This window comes from Oncorhynchus kisutch, linkage group LG1, assembly GCF_002021735.2.
Source record: "Oncorhynchus kisutch isolate 150728-3 linkage group LG1, Okis_V2, whole genome shotgun sequence".
NCBI classification, from domain to species: Eukaryota; Metazoa; Chordata; class Actinopteri; order Salmoniformes; family Salmonidae; genus Oncorhynchus; species Oncorhynchus kisutch.
The window spans coordinates 53731483-53756991 of NC_034174.2; the positions used below are offsets into that span (position 1 = coordinate 53731483).

The 25509-nt window shown below is 41.7% G+C and overlaps 1 protein-coding gene across 2 annotated transcripts in view; it reads right to left on the reverse strand.

Moving 5' to 3' along the window:
• Positions 1–25509, reverse strand: part of LOC109891299 (cadherin-22) — a 121940-nt gene that overhangs the window by 12501 nt on the left and 83930 nt on the right. The gene's annotated exons all lie outside the window — the stretch shown is intronic.

The window sequence follows — 25509 nt, forward strand, 5'->3', positions numbered from 1 at the left end:
CATACCCTTGTAAAACTGACCATCCTACCGATCCTTGACTTCAGCGATGTCATTTACAAAATAGCCCCCAACACTCTACTCAACAAATTGGATGCCGTCTATCCCAGTGCCATCTTTTTTGTCACCAAAGCCCCATATACTACCCACCACTGCGACCTGTACACTCTCATAGGCTGGCCCTCGCTGTTATACAGTAAGTGCTGTTATTGTGAAGTGGAAACGTCTAGGAGCAACAACGCCTCAGACATAAGTGGTAGGTCACACAAGCTCACAGAATGGGACCACTGAGTGCTGAAGCGCGTAAAAATTATTCTGTTCTCGGTTGCAACACTCACTGCCGAGTTCCAAACTGCCTCTAGAAGCAATGTCAGCACAAGAACTGTTCATCAGGAGCTTCATGAAATGGGTTTCCATAGCCGCACACAAGCCTAAGATCACCATGAGCAATGCCAAGCATCGGCTGGAGCGGTGTAAAGTTCCGTGGAAATGCATTCTCTGGAGTGATGAATCACGTTTCACCATTTGACAATCCGATGGACGAATCTGAGTTTGGCGGACGCCAGGAGAACATTACCTACCCCAATGGATAGTTCCAACTGTAAAGTTTGGTGGTTGAGGAATAATGGTCTAGGGATGTTTTTTATGGTTTGGGCTAGGCCCCTTAGTTCTTGTGAAGGGAAATCTTAACACAACAGCATACAATTACATTCTAGACCATACTGTGTTTCCAACTTGGTGTCAACAGTTTGGGGAAGGCCCGTTCCTGTTTCAGCATGAAAATGCCCCCGTGCACAAAGGGAGGTGCATACAGAAATGGTTTATCGAAATCAGTGTGAAAGAACTTGACTGACCCGCATAGAGCCTGACCTCAACCCCATTGAACACCTTTGGGATACATTGGAACGCCGATTGCGAGCCAGGCCTCATCTCCCAACGCCAGTGCCCAACCTCACTATTGCTCTTGTGGCTGAATGGAAACAAGTCCCAGCATCTAGTGAAAAGCCTTCCCAGAAGAGTGGAGGCTGTTATAGCAGCAAATGGGGGACCAACTCCATATTAATGCCCATAAGTGTGGAATGAGATGTTTGACGATCAGGTGTCCACATACATTTAGTAATGTAGTGAATTTTCCATAACCCAAAATATTGTTGTTTCAGCTGTTTGAAGCTGGTGTAAAAAAACATAATATTTTCTATACTTTTTTGTATTATAGCTACTATTTTTTATTATTGTCACTCTTGTTTTCAGAATTGTGTGTATCACTTTGCTTTGGCAACATTAACCTTTTTATTCATTCAATTAAAGCATATTGAATGAGAGCGAGTGTTTAATGAGCAGCTCCCTCAAGCACAATCACCTAATTAGATTTCTATCTAACAGTACCCCATCTGACCCTTTACATCTGAAACACCCTTGGAAAGCACGAGGGATCGATTTTTCCAAAACTAGCATATATACACTGGGGCCAGGATACAGGGTAAAGGTCCAGAGAATGTGTCTTGCTTTCCCATTTGTGAAGGTAATCTGCCACTTCATTGGGCAACCAGGGAGACTTTAAGAGGGGAGACTGAAGTTCAGCCGTGTCAAGGTAAGATACATGAACCTCAAATCGTTGCAAAGGGGTTCACAATCATTGGGGGTAGGTTAGAATGAAATAAAACATTATTTAAGTGAATACTTGTAAAATGACTCATTGTCCGAGAAAAATTGTTGGAAAATTGTGGAGGGTTGTTAAATCAAGACAGTGTATGTGTCTTTCAGGTTATATGTGCATGTTAATCAGCAAAAAATGGTTGACTGTCATTTTAGTGAGTTAAAAAATTATTCAGTCAATCTCGGATGCAACACATAAAATACTGTTGCAAATCTGCCTGTCTGCTTGTCATATTGTCTATTTGCATGCTGTGTGTGTTTGTGTGTGGGGGGGGGGATCTGTATGTGTGCATAAATATGTGTGCGTGTGTATCTGTATGTGTGTGACTATGCACATGCTTCTGTCTGTGCGAGTCGATGTGATTGCGGATTTGAGCATGTTTTTGTGAGCATGAGCCCCCATGTGTGTGTATGTGGCAATGTGAGCACACGTGTACACATGTGCCAGTGTGTGTGTTTCAGAGGGACCTCGCATTATTCATCTCACTTGTACTGTCCCAGGGGAGGACTGAGCCCTGGTGATCTGTCACACTGACCCACTAGCTGGGCTTTGAGAAGGCTATGTTGAGTTGACAGGCACCTCTACCCGGGGCCTTACTCAGTATTTGCTTCTCCGCCCCGCCTTTTCCTGCACACACAGCACTATATGATAACTGTCTATTTGCATCTAGTCTGGAAAATGCCACAGGGTCGATGAGGGGGATCGACACAGGCCTGAGACTTGTTTAACGTGTCAATCCGAAAAGGGCAGACAAGGAGAATGTGCCAGATTTGGGGAAATGTTAAAAAATGGAAAGACACAGATGTTGAGGGGGTGGAATGTGGAGGAATTACAGAACAAGGAGGCTGTATAACGGTTTGAATGATTCAACTTGTCACGTCTCATCATTACCTATAGTAAAAGATGGTACCGGAAATTGCAACAAAAGCTTTGGATGCCTTCTCACGATCTTAAATCATTTTGAATAAGCAAGTGATCCAGCACATCTCAGCTATGAGAGAAATTGTATTTATTTATTTTTATTTAACCTTTATTTAACTAGGCAAGTCAGTTAAGAACAAATTCTTATTTACAATGACGGCCTACCAAAAGGCAAAAGGCCTTCTGTGGGGACGGGGGCTGGGATTAAAAATAAAAATAAATTAAATAAAAATATAGGACAAAAAACACATCACGACAAGGGAAACAACACAACACTACATAAAGAGAGACCCAAGACAACAACAACAGCATGGCAGCAACACATGACAACACAGCATGGTAGCTACACAAGATGACAACAACATGGTAGCAACACAACATGGCAACAGCACAGGGTACAAACATTATTGGGCACAGACAACAACACAAAGAGCAAGAAGATAGAGACAACAATACATTACAAAAAGCAGCCAGAAGTGTCAGTAAGAGTGTCCATGATTGAGTCTTTGAATGAAGAGATTGAGGGAAAAAAACTATGCAGTTTGAGTGTTTGTTGCAGCTTGTCCCAGTCACTAGCTGCAGCAAACTGAAAAGACGAGCGACCCAGGGATGTGTGTGCTTTGGGGACCTTTAACAGAATGTGACTGTCAGAATGGGTATTGTATGTGGAGGATGAGGACTGAAGTAGATATCTCAGATAGGGGGGAGTGAGGCCTAAGAGGGTTTTGTAAATAAGCATCAACCTGTGGAACTTGCGACAGGTATTTAGAAAATGTTTTTTATTTTATTTCACCTTTATTTAACCAGGTAGGCCAGTTGAGAACAAGTTCTCATTTACAACTGCGACCTGGCCAAGATGAAGAAGTGCGTGCGACAAAAACAACAACACAGAGTTACACATGGGATAAACAAACGTATAGTCAATAACACAATAGAAAAATCTATGTACAGTGTGTGCAAATGTAATAAGATTAGGTAGGTAAGGCAATAAATAGGCCAAAGAGGATAAACTGGAGTGATAGATGTGCAGATGATGATGTGCAAGTAGAGATACTGGGGTGCAAAATAGCAAAAAGTAAAATAAATAACAATATGGGGATGAGGTAGTTGGGTGTGCTATTTACAGATGGGCTGTGTACAGGTACAGTGATCGGTAAGCTGCTCTGACAGCTGATGCTTTAAGTTAGCGAGGGAGATATTTCTATAGCTTCAGTGATTTTTGCTATTTGTTCCAGTCATTGGCAGCAGAGAACTGGAAGGAAAGGCGGCCAAACGAGGTGTTGGCTTTGGGGATGACCAGTGAAATATATCTGCTGGAGCGCGTGCTACGGGTGGGTGTTGATATGGTGACCAGTGAGCTGAGATAAGGTTGGGCTTTATCTAGCAAAGCCTTATAGATGAACTGGAGTGGGTTTGGCATCGAAAATGTAGCGAGGGCCAGCCAACGAGAGCATACAGGTCGCAGTGGTGGGTAGTATATCCTGTTAGGTTAGGGGGCAGCACATCTCACTTTTTGATGAATTGCGTGCCCAAACTGAACTGCCTCCTACTCTGTCCCAGATGCTAATATATGCATATTATTATTAGTATTGGATAGAAATCACTCTGAAGTTTCTAAAACTGTTTGAATGATGTCTGAGTATAACAGAACTCATACGGCAAGCAAAAACCTGAGAAGAAATCCAAACAGGAAGTGAGAAGTCGAATTTCAAAACAGAGCCTATTTAAATCCCTGATAGTTATGGATGTGCATGCACGTCCCAGGGCTTCCACTATATGTCACCATCTTTAGATCCTAGTTTTAAGATTATACTCTGAAGGAGGGGCTCATGAGACCCCTTTTAGTGAGTGGTCTGGCAGAGCGCCTCAGTCTCATGAAGCGCGCTCCCGAGAGAGTATCCTCTCGTTCCAGGGCTTTTATTCAGACAATGAAATTCTCCGGTTGGAACCTTATTGATGATATATGTTAAAAACAAGATTGATTGCAGGCATGTTTTGACTTGTTTCTACGACCTGTAATGGAACTTTTTGAGTTTTGTCATGGAGGAAATAGTGAAGATGTTGAAGATGGATTACTGGGCTGAACACGCGAACAACAGGTGGCTAAATGATGGCCTTTAGGGAACTTTATGGAACAAATCACTCATTTATTGTTGAACTGGGATTCCTGGGAGTGCCTCCTGATGAAGATCATCAAAGAAAGGTAAGTGAATATTTATAGTGTTTTTTCTAACTAATGTTGACTCCAAGATGGCAGAATTGTCTAATTGTTTATAAGCAGGTACTGAGCGCCGATCTCAGATTATGCTTTTTCCAAAAAGTTTTTAAAAATCTGGCACAGCGGTTGCATAGAGGATCAGTCTATCTTTAATTCTGTGAATAACACTTGCATATTTTATCAATGTTTATTATGAGTATTTCTGGGAAAATCACCAGATGTTTTGGAATCAAAATATTACTGCACGTAACGCGCCAATGTAAACTGAGATCTATGGATATAAATATGCATGTATTGTGTAACATGATGTCCTATGAGTGTCATCTGATGAAGATCATCAAAGGTTAGTGATTCATTTTATCTATATTTCTGCTTTTTGTGACTCCTCTCTTTGGCTGGAAAATGGCTGTGTGTTTTTGTGACTTGACTATGACCTAACATAATCATATGTGGTGCTTTCGCTGTAAATCATTTTTTAAATCGGACACCATGGGTAGATTAACAAGATGTTTATCTTTCATTTGCTGAATTGGACTTGTTAATGTGTGAAAGTTACATATTTATAAAGAATATTTTTGAATTTCGCACGCTGCCTTTTCAGCGGAATGTTGAGGTGGGGTTCGGCTAGCGGAACGCTTGGCCTAGACAGGATATGGGGCATTGGTGACAAAACGGATGGCACTGTGATAGACTACATCCAATATGCTGAGTAGAGTGTTGGGAGCTATTTTGTAAATGACATCACATATAATTAGTAGATTTGGATAGAAGTTTCTAAAACTGTTTGAACTCATATGGCAGGCAAAAACCTGAGAAAAAATCCAACCAGGAAGTGGAAAATCTGTGGCTTGTAGTTTTTCAAGTCATCGCCTATTGAATATACAGTGTCTATGGGGTCATATTGCACTTCCTACGGTTTCCACTAGATGTCAACAGTCTTTAGAACCTTGTTTGAGGCTTCTACTGTGAATGGGGAGAGAATGAGAGCTGTTTCAACCAGGTGTCTGGCAGAGTTCCATGAGCTCAGTCTTGCGTGCGCCCGTGAGAGTTAGCTGGGTTCCATTGCATTTATAAAGACAAAGGAATTTTCCGGTTGAAAGATCATTGAAGATTTATGATAAAAACATCATAAAGATTGATTCTATACATCGTTTGACATGTTTCTACGAAATGTAATATAACTTTTTGGACTTTTTGTCGGATCTTTCGCCTGGACTTGGAGGTATTTAAACATAAATGATGGACTTTATCGAGCAAAGCAAACGTTTATTGTGGAACTGGGATTCCTGGGAGTGCATTCTGATGAAGATCACCAAGGGTATATGAATATTTATAATGCTATTTATGACTTTTGTGACACCTCTCCTTTGGAAAATGGCTGTATGTTTTTCTGTGGCTAGGTGCTGACCTAACATCGCAAGGTGTGCTTTCGCCGTAAAGCCTTTTTGAAATCTGACACAGCGGTTGCATTAAGGAGAAGTTTATCTATATTCCATGCATAAACTTTGAGTCTTTTACAATGTTTATTATGAGTATTTCTGTAATTTGATGTGGCGCTCTGCACTTTCACCGGATGTTTGTTTGAGACAATGCATTTTTGAACATAACACACCAATTTCAAATGAGGTTTTTGGACATAAAGATTAACTTTATTGAAAGAAAACACACATTTATTGTGAGTGCCATCTGATGAAGATCATCAAAGGTTAGTGATTAATTTAATCGCAATTTCTGACTTTTGTGAGGGCTATCCTTGGCTGGAAAATGGCTTTATGGTTTTCTGTGACTAGGTGCTGACCTAACATAATCGTTTGGTGAGCTTTTGCCTTAAAGCCTATTTGAAATCAGACACTGTGGCTGGATTTAAAAGAAGTTTATTTTTAAAGTGGTGTAAAATACTTGTATGTTTGAGGAATTTTAATGATGGGATTTCTGTTGTTTTGAATTTTGGTGCCCTGCAATTTCACTGGCTGTTGGCGAGGTGGGACGCTAGCATCTCACATATCCCAGAGAGGTTGGTGGCAACGTTGAGAGACTTATTTATGGAAAGGAGGATTTTCAAAAGTAGAAGCTTGAAATGTTTAGGCACAGACCTGGATAGTATGACAGAACTCAGTAGATTGCAACACAGCCCCCTTTGACACTTCTATCTTGTCGGAAAATGTTGTAGTTTGGGATGGAAATTTCAGAATTTTTGGTGGCCTTCCTAAACCAGGATTCAGACACGGCTAGGACATCAGGGTTGGCGGAGTGTGCTTAAGCAGTAAATAAAATCAACTTAGAGAGGAGGCTTCTGATGCATGAAACCAAGGCTTTTACGGTTACAGAAGTCAACAAATGAGAGTGCCTGGGGCCTGGGAATAGGTGTGGTGCTGGGGGCTACAGGACCTGGGTTAACCTCTACATCATCAGGGGAACAGGGGAGGAGTAGGATAAGGGTACGGCTAAAGGCTATAAGAACTGGTCGTCTAGTACGTTGGGAACAGAGAATAAAAAGAGCAGATTTCTGGGCGTGGTGGAATAGCTTCAGGGTGTATTGTATAGGCAATGGTATGGTAGGATGTGAGTACAGTGGAGGTAAACCTAGGCATTGAGTGACGATGAGAGCGGTAGGTAGTGTCTCTGGATGCACCAGTTAAGCCAGGTGAGGTCTCCACATGTGTGGGGGGTAGGACAAAAGAGCTATCCAAGGCATGTAGGGTGGGTTTGGGGTCTCTACAGTGAAACAAAACAATAATAACTAACCTAAACAGCAGTAGACAAGGCATATTGACATTAGGGAGAGGCACGTGTAGCCGAGCGATCATAGGGCCCAATGAGCAGCAAAAGGTGGGTCAGGGAGCTGTTTGGTGGCCGCTACTACGATAGGCGAGCTGGAGATACGGGAATTCAGAAAGCTAGCGGGCCGGGGCTAGCAGATGGGTCTACGGCAACGTCGCCACGGAAAAGCCTGTTGAAACCTCCTCGGACGATTACGTCGGCAAAGCAGTAGTGCTGGATCGGCGGGGCTCTGTGTCGGCAAAAAGGGTCCAGGCCAATTTGCAAAAGAGCTATTGTAGCCCAATAATTAGCTGGTAGACCTCTTCGGCTAGCCGGGAGATGGGCCTAGCTCGAGGCTAGCTCAAGACTAACTGGTGCTTGCTTCGGGACAGAGGCTTAGGTCAGCAGTAGCCACTCAGGTTGTAGATAGCTAGCTGCGATGATGCGATACGGTGTACTGGTCCAGAGCTTGCTGTAGGAATCCGGTCATGTGGTAGAGAAATGATAGTCTGATATGCTCCGGGTTGATATCGGGCTGTGCAGACTGGCAGGTATTGACGGAGCAGAAGCTGGCTGGTGTCCGAGTTAACGGTGAAGACCGCTAGGAGTGGCTAACTGCCTACTAATTAGTAGCTAGTTAGCTGGCTAGCTTCTGATGGGGTTCCGTTCTAAAGTATAAAAATAGAAGATCCGTACCACATTGGGTGAGGCAGGTTTCAGGAAAGTATATTCAGTCCGTAGATGGAAAGAGTGATTAAAATATATACAAAATATATACAGAAAAAATAAAGAAGATGACTATTTACACGGGACAATACAAAACACACGTCAGACTGCTACGCCATCTTGGAAATACAGAGATGACCAGTTTACAGAATAGAATAGAGTACAGTGATGTGTCCTATAAGGAACATTGGCAAATCTGATGGCCGAATGGGAAAGAACATCTAGCCAATCGAGAGCATCCTTACCTGCCGTAATCTAGCATGGGTAGGATGGTCATCTGAATCAGGGTTAGTTTGGCAGCTGGGGTGAAAGAGGAGAGATTACGATAGAGGAAACCAAGTCTAGATATAAATTTAGCCTGCAGCTTTGATATGTGCTAAGAGAAGGACAGTGTACCATCTAGTCATACTCCCAAGTACTTGTATGAGGTGACTACCTTAAGCTCTAAACCCTCAGAGGTAGTAATTACAACTGTGGGGAGAGGGGCATTCTTCTTACCAAACCACATGACCTTTGTTTTGGAGGTGTTCAGAACAAGGTTAAGGGCAGAGAAAGCTTGTTGGACATTAAGAAGGCTTTGTTGTAGAGCGATTAACACAAACTCCGGGGAGGGGCCAGCTGAGTGTAATACGGTATCATCTGCATATAAATGGATGAGAGAGCTTCCTACTATATTGTTGATGTAAATTGAGAAGAGCATGGGGCCTAGGAACGAGCCTTGGGGTATACCCTTGGTGACAGGCAGTGGCTGAGACAGCAGATGTTCTGACTTTATACACTGCACTCTTTGAGAGAGGTAGTTAGCAAACCAGGCCAACGACCCCTCAGAGACACCAATACTCCTTAGCCGGCCCAAAAGATTGGAATGGTCTTCCGCATCAAAAGCATTGGCCAAGTCAATAAAAATAGCAGCACAACATTGCTTAGGATCAAGGGCAATGGTGACATCATTGAGGACCTTTAAGGTTGCAGTGACACATCCATAACCTGAGCGGAAACCAGATTGCATACCAGAGAGAATACTATAAACGTCAAGAAAGTCAGTCAATTGATTATTGACAACTTTTTCCAACACTTTTGATAAATAGGGCAAAATAGAAATGGTCCTATAACAGTGAGGATCAGTTTGATCCCCCCCCCCCCTTTAAATAAAGGACGATGTCACGATCGTCTAAGGTGGAAACAGTGGACCAAGGTGCAGAGTGGGGAGCGTACATACTTCTTTATTTTAAGCTGTTGCCAACAAAACAATAAACATCAAACGAAAACATGAAGCCAACATAGTGCTCACACGCAACTATACATGGACACCTACCCACCAATACATGTGGGAAAATGCTACCTAAGTATGGTTCTCAATCAGAGACAACGATAGACAGCTGCCTCTGATTGAGAACCACACCAGGCCAAACACACATAAATACAAATCATAGAACAAGGAACATAGAATGCCCACCCAAATCACACCCTGACCAAACCAAAATAGAGACATATAATAGAGACATATATACGGTCAGGGCGTGACAGACGAACTGTGGCTGCCTTCTAAGCAATGGGAACCTCCCCAGAGAGGAGAGACAGGAGATAAGCTTGGCGTTTATAGGGGCAGCAACCTTAAAGAAGAAAGGGTCTAAATCATCTGACTCAGATATTTTTGGGGGGTCAAGTTTAAGGAGCTCCTTTACCACCTCAGACTCAGTGACCGCCTTTAGGGAGATACTTTGTAGCGGGGCAGGGGAAAAAGAGGGAGGAGCATCAGGGCTAGTTGCATTAGAGGAGGTAGGAAATGAGGAAATGTTGGACGGGCAAGGAGGCATGGCTGAGACAAATAGGAATCCTGACTTAAAGAAGAGGTGATGAAAAAGCTCAGCCATGTGCTTCTTGCCAGTAACAACCACATCATCAAATTTAAGGGACATGGGCAGCTGTGAGGAGGAGGGTTCATTCTCCAAGTCTTTAACCGTTTTCCAGAACTTCTTGAGGTTCGACCCACATAACTTTGGCCTTACTGATAGCCTGAGTGCACTTATTTATAATTTGCCTGAATGAGAGCCAGTCAGCCTGAGTATGCGTGTACCGAGCCTTTCGCCAAATGCAATTCTTGAGGTGGAGTAACTCTGCAAGCTGACGGTCGAACTAGGGGCTGAAACTCATTTTCTTTATGGGGTTGTGTTTTAACAATACCACTGAAAATATCAAAAAAAGAAGGACCAAGCGTCTTCGACAGAGGGGATCATGCTGATTCTTTACCAATTTACAAAGGCCAAGTCATGAAGGAAGGCTTGCAAAGTTTTTTAGCAAGCGTCTATGTCAAACCAGGACAGGTCGTTTCACTGAGCAGCCATTACGAACACAGGCTGTAAAACAGTGATCAATTAGGTCATTACAGAATACACCAGACTGATACCTATCAGGATTTGTTAGGATAATATTGAGGAGAGTAGCCTTTTCTGGGTGTTTGGGGTCATACCTTGTGGGATTGGTAATAATCTGAGAAAGATTTAGGGAGTCCCATTGCCTTAGAACTTGGTCAGGTGGTTTAAGCATGTCCCAGTTTAGGTTACCTAGCAGGTCAAATTCAGACTTGAAAGTGTAAGGGGCCAGGAGAGAGCTTAGGACAGGTAGGGTACAGGCCTCTGCTGTGATGAAGGACGATATAACACCCAGCAACAGTCAACAAAGAGCTATTTGAAAGTTTATTGCTTAAAAACAGCAAATCAAATTGTTTGGGGACAGACTTTGTGGAGACAACCGAGCACTGAAGGTGATCCTTGGTAAAGTTTGCCACTCCCCCACCTTTGGAAGATATGTCTTGCCGATAAAGGTTATAACCAGAAAGATTAAGATCAGTATTCAAAACACTCTTTCTTAACCACGTCTCAGTAATGACCAACACATCTGGATTGGAGCTGTGAACCGACACTTTCAATTGATGCATTTTAGGTAATAAGCTTCTTGTGTTAACATGCTGAAAACCCAGGCATTTACGAGAGCAGAAATCAGTGAAACAGATATCAGAGCACAAGTCAGAATTGGGGCTAGCAACTGTAGATGGGCCATTTCCAGATATCATCAACAGTAAAGCAATCAAGGCATGGCAGAGGATAGTGATCTATCTCTCTCTCTCTCTCAATCCTGGGCGATCCAAGATGAGCCTTCAAATATGTAAATTCAGAAGGAACCTACAGTGAATCCCAGGAAGAGTAGCTGCCGCATAAGGAACAGCTAATAGAGATTCTAATACGGTAAGCGACGACAGTTTTATGTAGCCTACGTGTCACCAATGTGTTTCTTCGACCCCGTACTGTATTCAGAAAGCCATACAGTTGAACGAGTCCCTTCATAGTGACCTAAAGGACATACATAAACACCCACAAATAAATAGCAGAAAAGCAATTTGCCACAATCTGCGCCTGTGTCACACAACTGGCATGAACTTTGCTCTCGAGCTAAAGCTGCTTATCCTCTGTCACCTAAAGTTGCGTCTCAAATCACACTCTATTCTTGACACTCTACATTGTGAACTACTTTTGTCCATGGGGGCTGGTCAAATGTAGTGCAATACAGGGGGTACCATTTGGGACAGAACCCTAAGTCCTTTATTTACATCTCAGCCATTTTCTTTGCCTGATTTATCTTGCCTTTAAACACAAACAAATATGCCATGTTGCCAGCTCCTCAAATTTTCACTGCGGTGCCACCAAACTTGAGTCACAAAACTCACACGCTGACAAGGCATGGGTGATAGGCATGCCATATACACACTTAATGAAAAGCCCCTAATGAGGTTGCGTGGGCCATACTGAGCTGACAGATGCTGGGATGACAGAGTTCCTGGGCTGAAAGTGGAAATATGGTGTGTGTGTGTTGATAGGCTTAAAGGGGATATTTCGAGCAAATGAAGTGTCCACTGTGTAGGACTGTGTAGACACCATACAGGATGGCACTGCATGTTTTGTTATGCCATGGTAAACCTGCATGACTAGTACAGAGAGGAAAATAAAGTCGAATGATGACTATCTAGAAAATGACTATCTAGAATACCCTACAAAGTTAGCACAAGTGGAAACATTGCAACCAGCTATTCCAAAAACTATTGAGGGAAAATAAATACAGTCATTGGCCTTACACATTTCTTAGAGGCCATAAAGTAATTGCATGTACTGAAGGCAGAGCAGACAGAATCATGGTCAAAGTGCAGATATCAAATGTTTAGCTAGTACTCCAGGTGTAAGAAATATTTAGGCAATTATGCTCACTTCTGAAAGGCTGTTCTCTATCCAACTTAGCCAGCTGATAAATAGTGTTCTCGGGAACGGTAACAAAATTCAAGCTAATTTAACACGCAAACAACCACTGCCTTTCCGCACCTCCAGGCTCTGCCTTTGGCTGCCTAATTTGTTGAATAAATAACAGGTTTCTGGCTGTGCATCACTGACACTAGGCATGAGCTTTATATGCAAGTAAATATCATGACCCAATAGTAATACTGTAATACCCAGTGCAGAGAGGGTTCCTTAAGGAGGATTAAGATACTGTAAGGACTTGTTTTAATTGTGTCTATTTTTTATCAGGAAACTATGAGTGGGTCATACATTACCCTTTAAAAAAACATATGTTATTTGGCAGAACTACCTTTTAACATTTGGTGTACAGCTGATTTTAGCCAAAACATAAAAGTATTCAAAGTTTCTTTCCTTACTCAACAAATCCTCTTAGAATAAGCTATTTCTTCACAGCAATATACTGTAAATGTACAGTATGTCATTCTGGTAATTCATGAATGGGTTGATGTATTGATTCATGCTCCCCAGCAGGACTAAGAGTGAAAGCAACATGGCATCTAAGAGACATTTGCACGTATTATCGTATTATCGTAAAAATGTTCAGAAGTAGAGTGTAACAAAATGGGGCAAAAAAAAACATAGCACCCGATTCAGACTTAGGAAATCTATTCCTTTTTCAGTAGCGGTGCGTGGGTTAAATCACTGGGGAAGTAAGTAAAACAGCCATATTACACCCTATGTTCTGACATAACCCATTCGTTCATACGCCACCGTGATATACAATAAGGCCGAGACAACAAAAAGACAGTCACACATTGGCGGAATAAATAAATAAATAATAATTATAATAATATTTATTAAATTAATAAATACATTTATTATTATATTAATCAAAATAAATTCAACTTCACATTACGTTTGTTTCATCACAAAACTGGAGAGCAACCTCTGTCTCGTGAAGTCCACAAAGCAAATATTGATTGTAACAAACAGTTACATGACCTACAGCAATGTCAAGCAAGTTAATATTTTTGACAGTTTACTAAACAACTACCGATTTAGAACCACAGAGTTACCGCAAGTCAGCACAAAGACAACAGGAGCACTGCCTCCGCTATTCCAGCAACATCTCAACATAAACATTTAAACATCATAAAATCTACCAGGCTATGGATGCTTAGTTTAATACAGCGAATACAAACTTAAAGATACCAAAAACAATGTAGTCCAATCAATGTTCCTAAATATCATGTGGCTATCCAGGGTACTGATTTCTGTGTGTGCGTGCATCCGTAAGTAATTATTAGTTGAAAGCCAATGCCAGCCTCCTCTCTTTCATGTAGACAAAACAGTATATGGCTCTGTCATACAGTATGCTTTTTGTTGTCATAGCTAAAATGTTTGCTAGCCTAACTACTTTACATAGGCAACAATGAACCAGAAAAGTTAGCTAGCTAGTTAACATTAGCCTACTAGGCTACAGCTTGGCTTCATATTGAACTTCAATCATCTCAGGCTAGTGGCACAATATATGCATTTTTTGGTTAGATCATAATCCTTGTCCTGTACAGAGAATTAAGTCCAAATATCCATCTCCATCCATGGCTTAGAAAAGGGCTGATTTAGCAAGCTAGCTACTGCAGGACAACACAAGCAGACCAGAAACAGACATGTTTTTCTGACAATAACGTTTTGCTTTGGATGTGATTTGATTTGTGTGAAGCCAAATCCAAACTGGCCTACCTTGGGGGGAGTTTTGCTGCGCCAGGACAACCCACAATTGAGCTCAGTTCAATGCTGATTGGCTAATTATTTTATATTTTTTTATCAAGGGTGGCCAAATGCTTGCTGGCATCAATCAATCAACTGCTGCAGCGGACACATGTCATACTCTTTTGGTCATCAGATACATGGGCTACACATACTGAGACAGAGGGAAGCTGTTTCCCTTGCTCTGATGATTTTTCCGGTGAGATTCAGCCACTTGCGAATTGAAGTAAAATTATGAAAACTCAGAGAGACAAAAGATAAATGATTGTATCATAAAAAAATGTATTGGTAAAATACTTCAGAAAACCTGGCTTACCTTGATATCCTGTCCTTTTCTACGCGCTCTGTTATTATCAGACTTATGTTATTCATGTGTGTGACAAGCTAATTTGGGGGTGTCTTCCTTCCGCACTCTGAAAATGTATATTCTAGGCAAGAAAACCACACCCCATGTTGATCTTCTTTTGGCTGCTGCAATGTTATCATGGAGATCCCACACAGACAAAATGTCCTCATTAAACAAACCAGCTCAAGAACCTCACTACTTTTATTTTGAAAGTCAAAGTTAACATACAAGATACTATCGCCATGTATCACCATGAAATAAGAATACAAATCTGTTATTGAAACATAAAGCAGGCTACCCCAGATTAAAATTGTAATATCTTTCTTTGGCTGTCAAATCAAATTAAATTTAAGTTGACATTTAGAACCTGGATAGTGCTTGACCGTAAGCTATTTTAATTTGCATATTTGAAACTATGAGTGTACTAAAGCCTTATATGGCCAATTTCTTACTTGTGCGGGTGGTGGGGCAGCTTGACCCAATTTCAGGGATTACATGGTAAATGAAGGGCTATCACCCGACTTGTAAACAATTGTTTCAACTAGATGGAATGGAATACTGGGCTATTTAAGGTTATCAGTATGACTAGTAGTCTAGAACCACCATGGAAGAGATGGAAAAAAGACACAAACCAATTTCTCCAGTGAGGAGCTGGAGATACTGGCCACTGATGTGACTCGCTCTATTTATTTACGATAAGCTTAAAAGTGACTCCAGTAGAAAACAACAAATCTGGCATTCAGTATTAGGCTGGATGAGTGCCCTGACAAGTTGCAAAAGAGACATCCAAACTGCTGTAAAGTCCAGATTGTCGAACCATAGGACCTTGTTCAGTGCGACCAGTGGAGGGCCAAGCACGAAGCTCCACCTCGCTCCTTGGGAGGAGCTGATTGGATCGACCCTCTCCACCACCGACACCCATGGATATGGTGATGGTGTGGATAATGATCAAGGTAAATACATACAGTATCAATTAGCCTACAATGATAAGGATTGACAAAAGATTAATTGTAGACATATGATATGTAGTGGGAGACATCTGTCTCAAATAAAACGTTTGTTTATCCCACAGTGCAGGCAGGGATGTCGGACAGTGACCCCCTATCAGATGCTGTAGCCGGGCTGCAGAAGCACTAGTCAGTAAGGCCAGCAATTCCATGACACTGTTGAAAGAAATTAAGAAATGTATAATTAGAGACTGCAGATGGCGTCCTACAGTATAGGTAAAACTGCGACTTTCCCTCCTACTTTCATCTCCTCAGACGAGGAGACACCTGCTGTTCCCCCGAGAGAGGGAGGTAGGCCTACTTTGTAGCTTTCCTTCAGTTGAGGGTTGAACGGAGGAAGAAAGACATGTGCCAGTGCCAATCTACCCCCAGGTCCAGATGTCCCAGTGTACCGTCCTCAATTGCGGTTGGAGGAGGATCGGATGGAAGAGTTTAGTTTAGTTCATGACGATACCCATTAGCTACTGCAAAATGTAGCAGCTACTATTCCTTGGGTCCACATAAAATATACAAATGCATGACAAAGTACAGAACAGTTATAGACAAGAACAACATAAGATATTACTTTAAATTAAATAAGAGTTATATATCGGAAAGACACCAAGAGACAACACAAATTACACACTAATCATATATCCATATTCTTATTGTTATATACAGCAGCCTACAGTTAAAGTAGATCTTTAGAAAGTGATATCAGTGATATCACTGGCTGTAGGTGCTGTTGTGTAGAGTGTGCAATCATCCGCATATATAGTAGTCTGGGCTTCTTGTAAGACAAGTGGCATATCAAGGCAACTGCCCTGAGGGATACCGCACTGTACATATCTGACTTTAGAAAAGCTTTCATTGAAGAATAGTCTCGGAGTTCTATTGGATAAGTAATTCTCCAACCATGCGATGTCAGGTGATTTAAAGCCATAACAAGTGAGTTTTTTCAATAACAAATTATGACCAAAAACATGAAAGGCTGCACTGATAATCTAAAACAGCTCCAGCTATCATCTTCTTATCCATTTCTTTTTAGCCAGCCATCTGAGTAACTGCAGTACAAGTTGAGTGCCCTTCTCTATATGCATGCTGAAAGTCAGTAGTAAACTTGTTCTTTAAAAAAGAGCATTGTATTTGTTCAAACACAAATCTCTATATCAGTTTACTAAGAACAGGCAGCAAATGGATTGGGTGGTTGTTGGAGCCAGCAAAGGTTGCTTTACTATTTTTAGGTAGTGGAATTACTTTAGCTTCCTTCCACACCTGTTGACACACATTCCTTTAGGCTTTGGTTAAAGAGATGGAAAATAGGGGTGACAATACAGAGGGGAGAGGGCCCTCCAGGAGATGTTCCGCACCCGTTTGACCACGCCCCTAACAGGAATTGATCCAACACATTATCACAGATTATTGTAAAATAGACACTAAATGCTTATTGGAAATACATGTTTTTGTGTGCAGTACACGATTTTGTATTCAGTGCATTGATTTAGATTTTTGATTCAGTGACTGTGTATTCAATCGGAGATTAATTAACAAAGGTTGCGTGTTCAAATCTCATCACGGAAATCTTTAGCATTTTTGCAAATTAGCTACCTTGCAACGACTTGCTACTCTGCAACTACTTAGCATGTTGGCTAACACTTACCCTAAACTTAACCCTTTAGCCTAACCCTAACCTTAACCCCAACCTTAATCGTAAACTTAACCCTAACCTTAACCCTTTAACTACTTAGCTAGCATGTTACCAAACCATAATCTTAACCCCTAAACCTAACCTTAACCGCTAACCCAGCGAACATAAGCCACCTAGCTAGCCTAGCCAATGTTAGCCACCTATCTAGCCTAGCTAACAAATTGGAATTTGTACACGAATGCGTTATGAAGAATTAGTGATGTTGTGTCTATCACAATAAGCTGTGATAGTGTATTGATTTACCACGTGCTGAAGGAGCTCAATGCTACCCTTAACCACAGATTGGGGGAGATTATAGAGGAACTCCAGGACCATAGCCCCGAGTTAAAAAGGCCCAAACCAGGGGAACTTTTAATAATAATTATTGAATTCAGTTTATAGTTTGTTCTGAGTGTCTAATACTACTGGTTTATTAATTTACCATTACGCATGTTTTTAGTAGACATGAAAATTCACATGTTCGAGAAGGCATTTCTGCCAAAAATCGCATTTTGATAAAAACACTTTTTACGTTCAAACGGCTCTCCTGTGAAGTCGTGACTTGCGACATCCGCCTAGTTTCCTGAATCGGGTCACATATATGGAAAGTGTTTGGTTTGAGGGGATGCACCTAAACAATATAGCCATTGGCCAGTTGTTGGTGTGCTCTCCTAGCACTGCCATCTCCCTGGTGACCTGCAGGTAACGGCCTTCCTCTTCATCTTGCTGCAGCTGTTGTGGACCAGGACCGGGTGCTTGGATGTCTCGCCTCACTGCCATGTTGTGTAACATGGCGCATGCCACGAACACCAGGCACATCTTGACAGGTGTTAGCAGCATGGTACAGTCAGAAGTGTCAAGTTGCAGGAACCTGCTCTTTAGGACTCTGAAGATACTCTCCACGATACCCCTGGTGAGAGTGTGCCACATTATACCCCTCCTGGCTTGAAGGGTTGTGGAAGGACATCATGAGCCATGGCAGAAGTGGATTTCCTTTGTCACCTGTTGAGATAAACACCTTTTAATATAACTAATAGCACAATTACATACATCTTACTCCTTAAACATGGGTTATATATAGGCTACTCACCGACTAGCAAGTCCCCATTCAGAGTGGCCATTCTCTCCGCCAACCCAGAGTGCCACAAAATGAAGGAGTCAAGGGCTGACCCTGGAAATTTGGAACAAACTCTCTAAATCAACTGATCACTTGAGCATTCACAGCTTGTTGCCTCATTCAATTTCTGTACACATGCCCGTCGACAGAGGGTGCCCTGGTGGCTACAGTATATGGGTGCCACCGATGGCACAGAGCACATTGGGGCCTTGGCGTGGAACCTCTCCTTGATGCACCAATGTTCTGCAGGGGCGTCGGGGAAATTAATGAAGTGGTTGGTGTACCGTAGCATCGCAGCAAGGAAGAGGGACAGGCACATGGACACAGATTTGGGAGATGCCAACGACATCTCCGGACACTCTGAAATGACCCAGTAGCAAATACAGAGTGGGCACAGGTGACTGAGGAGAACCGGGAGTGATGTTGGCTGGTTGATCCTGCTCTCCAAATCGTCCGACATAAGATGACAGCTCCATACTCACTGCTCTGTCCAGCTAAAAGTGTTGGACCCACTCCGTGTCCGTCATTCCCATTACATTTAGACTGCCTCGGAATGTGCAAGGGCGTGATCACAGGCTGACATCTCCGTTGTCTGTCCCTCAGGAACAGCAGGGAACAATCACGGTTTATATACCTGTGGGTTTGAGTTTAGAGCGTGTTCAGACCAAACAAATGATGCATAAAAACACAGCAACTCAATAATTTTCATGTGCTTGGGAAGGGCCTGTTGTAATGTGTAATGTGCTCCTGCAATGCTGTGCTCCCATTGAGTTGCTGCATTTTTTACATTAGTTTGTCTGGTTTGCAGGCAACCTTATCCTATATCGGCTACTGAACAACATATTTTACCAAATTATATTAATCTGCAAACCCACAAGTTAGGTATTAATATAATGTAGGCTAATCTATCAAATGTACACTACATGACCAAAAGTGTGTTCCAAAATCATGGGCATTAATATGGAGTTGGTCTCCCCTTTGCTGCTGTAACAGCCTCTACTCTTCTGGGAAGTCTTTCCACTACATGTTGGAACATTACTGCGGGGACTTGCTTCCATTCAGCCACAAGAGCATTAGTGAGGTCGGGCACTGATGTTGGGAGATTATTCCTGGCTCGCAGTCGCCATTCCAATTCATCCCAAAGGTGTACAATGGGGTTGAGGTCAGTTGGCACTATGCATTCGGGCAGGTAGCGTGGTCCTGACATCTGCCAAACTCAGATTTGTCCATTGGACTGCCAGATGGTAAAGCGTGATTCATCACTCCAGAGAACGTGTTTCCACTGTTCCAGAGTCCAATGCCAGTAAGCTTTACAACACTCTAGCCGAGGCTTGGAATTGCACATGGTGATTTTAAGCTTGTGTGCGGCTGCTCGGCCATGGAAACCCATTTCATAAAGTTCCCGACAAACAGTTATTGTGCTGACATTGCTTCCAGACGCAGTTTGGGGTGGTGGAGTGTTGTGGTGAGTGTTGTAACCGAGGAAAGACGATTTTGACGTGTTACGCGCTTCAGCACTCAGCGATCCCATTCCGTGAGCTTGTGTGGCCCACCAATTTTCAGCTGAGCTGTTGTTGCTCGTAAACATTTCCACTTCACAATAACAGCATTTACAGTGCCTTGTGAAAGTATTCGGCCCCCTTGAACTTTGCGACCTTTTTCCACATTTCAGGCTTCAAACATAAAGATATAAAACTGTATTTTTTTTGTGAAGAATCAACAACAAGTGGGACACAATCATGAAGTGGAACGACATTATTTCAAACTTTTTTAACAAATCAAAAACTGAAAAACTGGGCGTGCAAAATTATTCAGCCCCTTTACTTTCAGTGCAGCAAACTCTCTCCAGAAGTTCAGTGAGGATCTCTGAATGATCCAATGTTGACCTAAATGACTAATGATGATAAATACAATCCACCTGTGTGTATTCAAATCTCCGTATAAATGCACCTGCACTGTGATCATCTTAGAGGTCCGTTAAAAGCGCAGAGAGCATCATGAAGAACAAGGAACACACCAGGCAGGTCCGAGATACTGTTGTGAAGAAGTTTAAAGCTGGGTTTGGATACAAAAAGATTTCCCAAGCTTTAAACATCCCAAGGAGCACTGTGCAAGCGATGATATTGAAATGGAAGGAGTATCAGACCACTGCAAATCTACCAAGACCTGGCCGTCCCTCTAAACGTTCAGCTCATACAAGGAGAAGACTGATCAGAGATGCAGCCAAGAGGCCCATGATCACTCTGGATGAACTGCAGAGATCTACAGCTGAGGTGGGAGACTCTGTCCATAGGACAACAATCAGTCGTATATTGCACAAATCTGGCCTTTATGGAAGAGTGGCAAGAAGAAAGCCATTTCTTAAAGATATCCATAAAAAGTGTCGTTTAAAGTTTGCCACAAGCCACCTGGGAGACACACCAAACATGTGGAAGAAGGTGCTCTGGTCAGATGAAACCAAAATTGAACTTTTTGGCAACAATGCAAAACGTTATGTTTGGCGTAAAAGCAACACAGCTCATCACCCTGAACATACCATCCCCACTGTCAAACATGGTGGTGGCAGCATCATGGTTTGGGCCTGCTTTTCTTCAGCAGGGACAGGGAAGATGGTTAAAATTGATGGGAAGATGGATGGAGCCAAATACAGGACCATTCTGGAAGAAAACCTGATGGAGTCTGCAAAAGACCTGAGACTGGGACGGAGATTTGTCTTCCAACAAGACAATGATCCAAAACATAAAGCAAAATCTACAATGGAATGGTTCAAAAATAAACATATCCAGGTGTTAGAATGGCCAAGTCAATGTCCAGACCTGAATCCAATCGAGAATCTGTGGAAAGAACTGAAAACTGCTGTTCACAAATGCTCTCCATCCAACCTCACTGAGCTCGAGCTGTTTTGCAAGGAGGAATGGGAAAAAAATTCTGTCTCTCGATGTGCAAAACTGATAGAGACATACCCCAAGCGACTTACAGCTGTAATCACAGCAAAAGGTGGCGCTACAAAGTATTAACTTAAGGGGGCTGAATAATTTTGCACGCCCAATTTTTCAGTTTTTGATTTGTTAAAAAAGTTTGAAATATCCAATAAATGTCGTTCCACTTCATGATTGTGTCCCACTTGTTGTTGATTCTTCACAAAAAAATACAGTTTTATATCTTTATGTTTGAAGCCTGAAATGTGGCAAAAGGTCGCAAAGTTCAAGGGGGCCAAATACTTTCGCAAGGCACTGTACAGCATTGACCGGGGCAAATCTAGTAGGGCAGAAATTTGACGAACTGACTTATTGGAAAGCTGGCATCCTATGACGGTGCCACGTTGAGTGTCACTGAGCACTTCAGTAAGGCCATTTTACTGCCAATGTTCACTATGGAGATTGTGTGGCTGTGTGCTCGATTTTATACATATTTTGGCAATGAGTATGGCTGAAATAGCCGAATCCACTAATTTGAAGGGTGTTCACATGCACTATATATACAAATGCATCTCTGCATCAAAGTTTTAGGCTGTGCAAAATGGGCACATTCAATGTTGGGGAAATGAAATGGGTCATGTACAATAATTAAAAAGGTACTATTATTTGAAGGCAGTATAAAGTGAGGAAAGCAGAAACAATCACATGCAAAAAAAAACTGTAATAGTCTTCATGTGGTGCGTAAAACCAAAATCCAATCCAACATTAAGGGTGGCTGAAAACAAATATATATAAAAATAATATTGGTTTGCAATAGACAGGGTACTAGATAACACAGACATTCTGGTGCATACCACCTTCTCCAGTGTGGAATAATAGTGAAACATGTATTTTATTGATGTCCACATGTGCTTTGACTTTTGCTGCAAACTTTTTTATGATGATTATACCCTAATGGATTTTGAACTTTAGGTACCTTCTCTAACGCCAGAGGTAACCACAAAACAGGTCTTAGTAACTGGTATCTAGGCCCTTGAGCCATAAAATCGGCCATGGGTGTCCTTAAGCGATTAAGATGTTTCAGATGTATAGTCTATTCAACCCTAAGGTCTCAGTCTTGATTTATTGCTTTGGCACCAGGCATGGACGGGTGAAACAGCGAACAGATAAGGCAAGAGTATTTAGGTCTGCCCTCTCCTCTGGAGGGGGAGAGATTTGCTGAGAACCTGTTAGAGGAGCGTGGCTGTCTTTCCATATGCATACAGTGCCTTCAGAAAGTATTCATATCCCTTGACTTATTCCACATTTTGCTGTGTTACAGCCTGAATTCAAAATGGAGTAAATATATTGTTTTTCTCATCTACACACAATACCCCATAACGACAGTGAAAACATGTTTTTAGAGATTTTTGCTAATATATTGAAAATTTAATTCAGAAATATCTCATTTGCATAAATATTCACACATCTGAGGCAATACATGTTCGAATCCCCTTTGGCAGCGATTACAGCTGTGTCTTTCTGGGTATGTTTTGAAGAGCTTTGCACACCTGGATTGTACAATATTTGCACATTATTCTGTTTAAAATTCTTAATTGATAGACATTCATTTTCAAGTGTTGCCATAGACTTTCAAGTCGATTTAAGTCAAGACTGTAACTAAGCCACTCAGGAACATTCAATGTCGTCTTGGTAAGCAACTCCAGTGTATATTTGGCCATGTGTTTTAGGTTATTGTCCTGCTGAAAGGTGAATTTCCCTCCCAGTGCCTGTTGGAAAGCAGACTGAACCAGGTTTTCCTCTAGGATTTTGCCTGTGCTTAGCTCTATTCTGTTTCTTTTTATCCTAAAAAACATACATTTTCCTTGCCGATGACAAGCGTACCCATAACATGATGCAGCCACAACCATGCTTGAAAATATGAAAAGTGATATCCAGTGATGTGTTGCGTTGGATTTGCCCCAAACATAACACTTTTTTCAGGAGATTAAGTTAATTTCTTTTCCACATTTATTGCAGTTTTACTTTAGTGCCTTATTGCAAACAGGATGCATGTTTTGGAATATTTGTATTTTCTGTACAGCCTTCCTTCTTTTCACTGTCATTTAGGTTTGTACTGTGGAGTAACTAAAATGTTGTTGAGCCATCCTTAGTTTTCTCTGAAAGTCACCATTGGCCACATGGTGAAATCCCTGAGTCCAAAGTGTAATTAATAACTTCACCATGCTCAAACGGATAGTCAATGTCTGCTTTTTTAAACTTTAACCAATCCACCAATAGGTGCCCTTCTTTGCGGGGTATTGGAAAACCTTCCTGGTCATTGTGGTTGAATCTGTTTTTGAAATTCCATGCTCGACTGAGGGACCGTACAGATCATTGTATGTGTGGTGTACAGAGAACAGGTAGTCATTTTGAGGCGGCAGGTAGCCTAGTGGTTAGAGCTTTGTGCCAGTAACCGAAAGGTTGTTGGATTGAATCCCCGAGCTGACAAGGTAAAAACCTGTCGTTCTGCCCCTGAACAAGGCAGTTAACCCACTGTTCCCCGGTAGGCCATCATTGTAAATAAGAATTTGTTCTTGCCTAGTTAAATAAAAGGTACAAAAATATACTGTATATAACCTCGCTATTGTTATTTTTCCGCTGCTCTTTAATTATTTGTTACTTTTATTTTAGATTTTTTATTTAACATGTATTTATTTTCTTATTGTATGGTCTACACCTGTTGTATTCGGCACATGTGACAAATACAATTTTATTTGTTTGTGCCTTCAACAAAAACAGAAGCCCATTCCATTTTATTTCTAACGCTTACCTGTCAACAAACTGACCATTTTTCCTGACCAATCAATGGATAGACGTCAGTGGATAAATTAAAATGGGAAAATATGGTCCTATCTATGTTATTTGAAAAAGATTTCCAAATGCCAAATGTGCCCGTGAGCTGAACATCTTTGAGCTGCACGTCTGAAATCTAAATGGACCTGTGAAAGAATCCTGTTGGGGAAAATCTCAACAATAAGACTAATGGTCTCCCTATGATTATGTGTTGAAGGTTAATGTTGGCTTGCAGATGGAGGAGGGAGCGAGGAAGGAGCGAGGTGGCGAGAGATCAGACCAGACAATGTTATTGGGAGAGGTGGCAAACACAGAGGGCGATGAGCAGTTAAGAGTCTGCAGAGCAAGAGGAGGGGAGGCCTAAGCCTCATTACACATGTAAATGTGGCTTCCAGCTTGGAGGCCTCGCTTAAAATCTCTGTGCATCCCAGATGTCACCCTACTCCTTATATAGTGCACTACCTTTGACTAGGGCCTATAGGACCCTGATCAAAAGTAGTTCACTATACTATATAGGGAGTAAAATGCCATTTGGGATGCATCCCCAGTCTTTTAATTATTCCTTTGCTCCGCTCAGTGTAATTGGCTCCAACTGAGCCCGTGGCTTGTTGACCATGAATGGGAATAAAATACCTTAATGACCCCGTCCATTTTTAATGGGAGTTGAGAATCAGGGTTATTCTGTCTATTCTCCTTCTTCTGCACTATGCATACAGCCACACATGTTTTATTCTTACGCCACCAACTGTTCCCAGTTCATGATCTTTGGATTATGCATTCATTTCTGTCCAACTTCAATGATATTGTGTAATCTCTCCACTAAATCGGCTGTTGAATATTATGTAGTAAATATCAAAACAGCTGGCATTTTTTGTTTGTTTAATAAATACAACAGATGAAAGGGTATAAAATTGCATGCAAATGCATGATGTCAACAAATTAAAATTAGCATACTCCTCCAAAGGAACTAACTCAATTTGTATTTTTTGACACTATATTGAAGACTGATACTTGTATATTGATGCTGGGGGCACCAAATGTAAAATGTACACACTCACTGTAAGTCACTTTGGATAAAAGTGTCTGCTAAATGGCTTATTATATACTGATTCAATCCCAGCTTTACATCTTCAGTCAAGAAAGCACAAATGCAAAGAGCACAGACATACATTTTCCTTTTATAACCAATAACTCAAGTATTGGCGTAAGCCTAGTTTGGTAAGCAGCTTGTGTGCCAAAAACAGAGTTTTTATAAATTGCCTTTGGAACAAAGTGTCAAATAGAT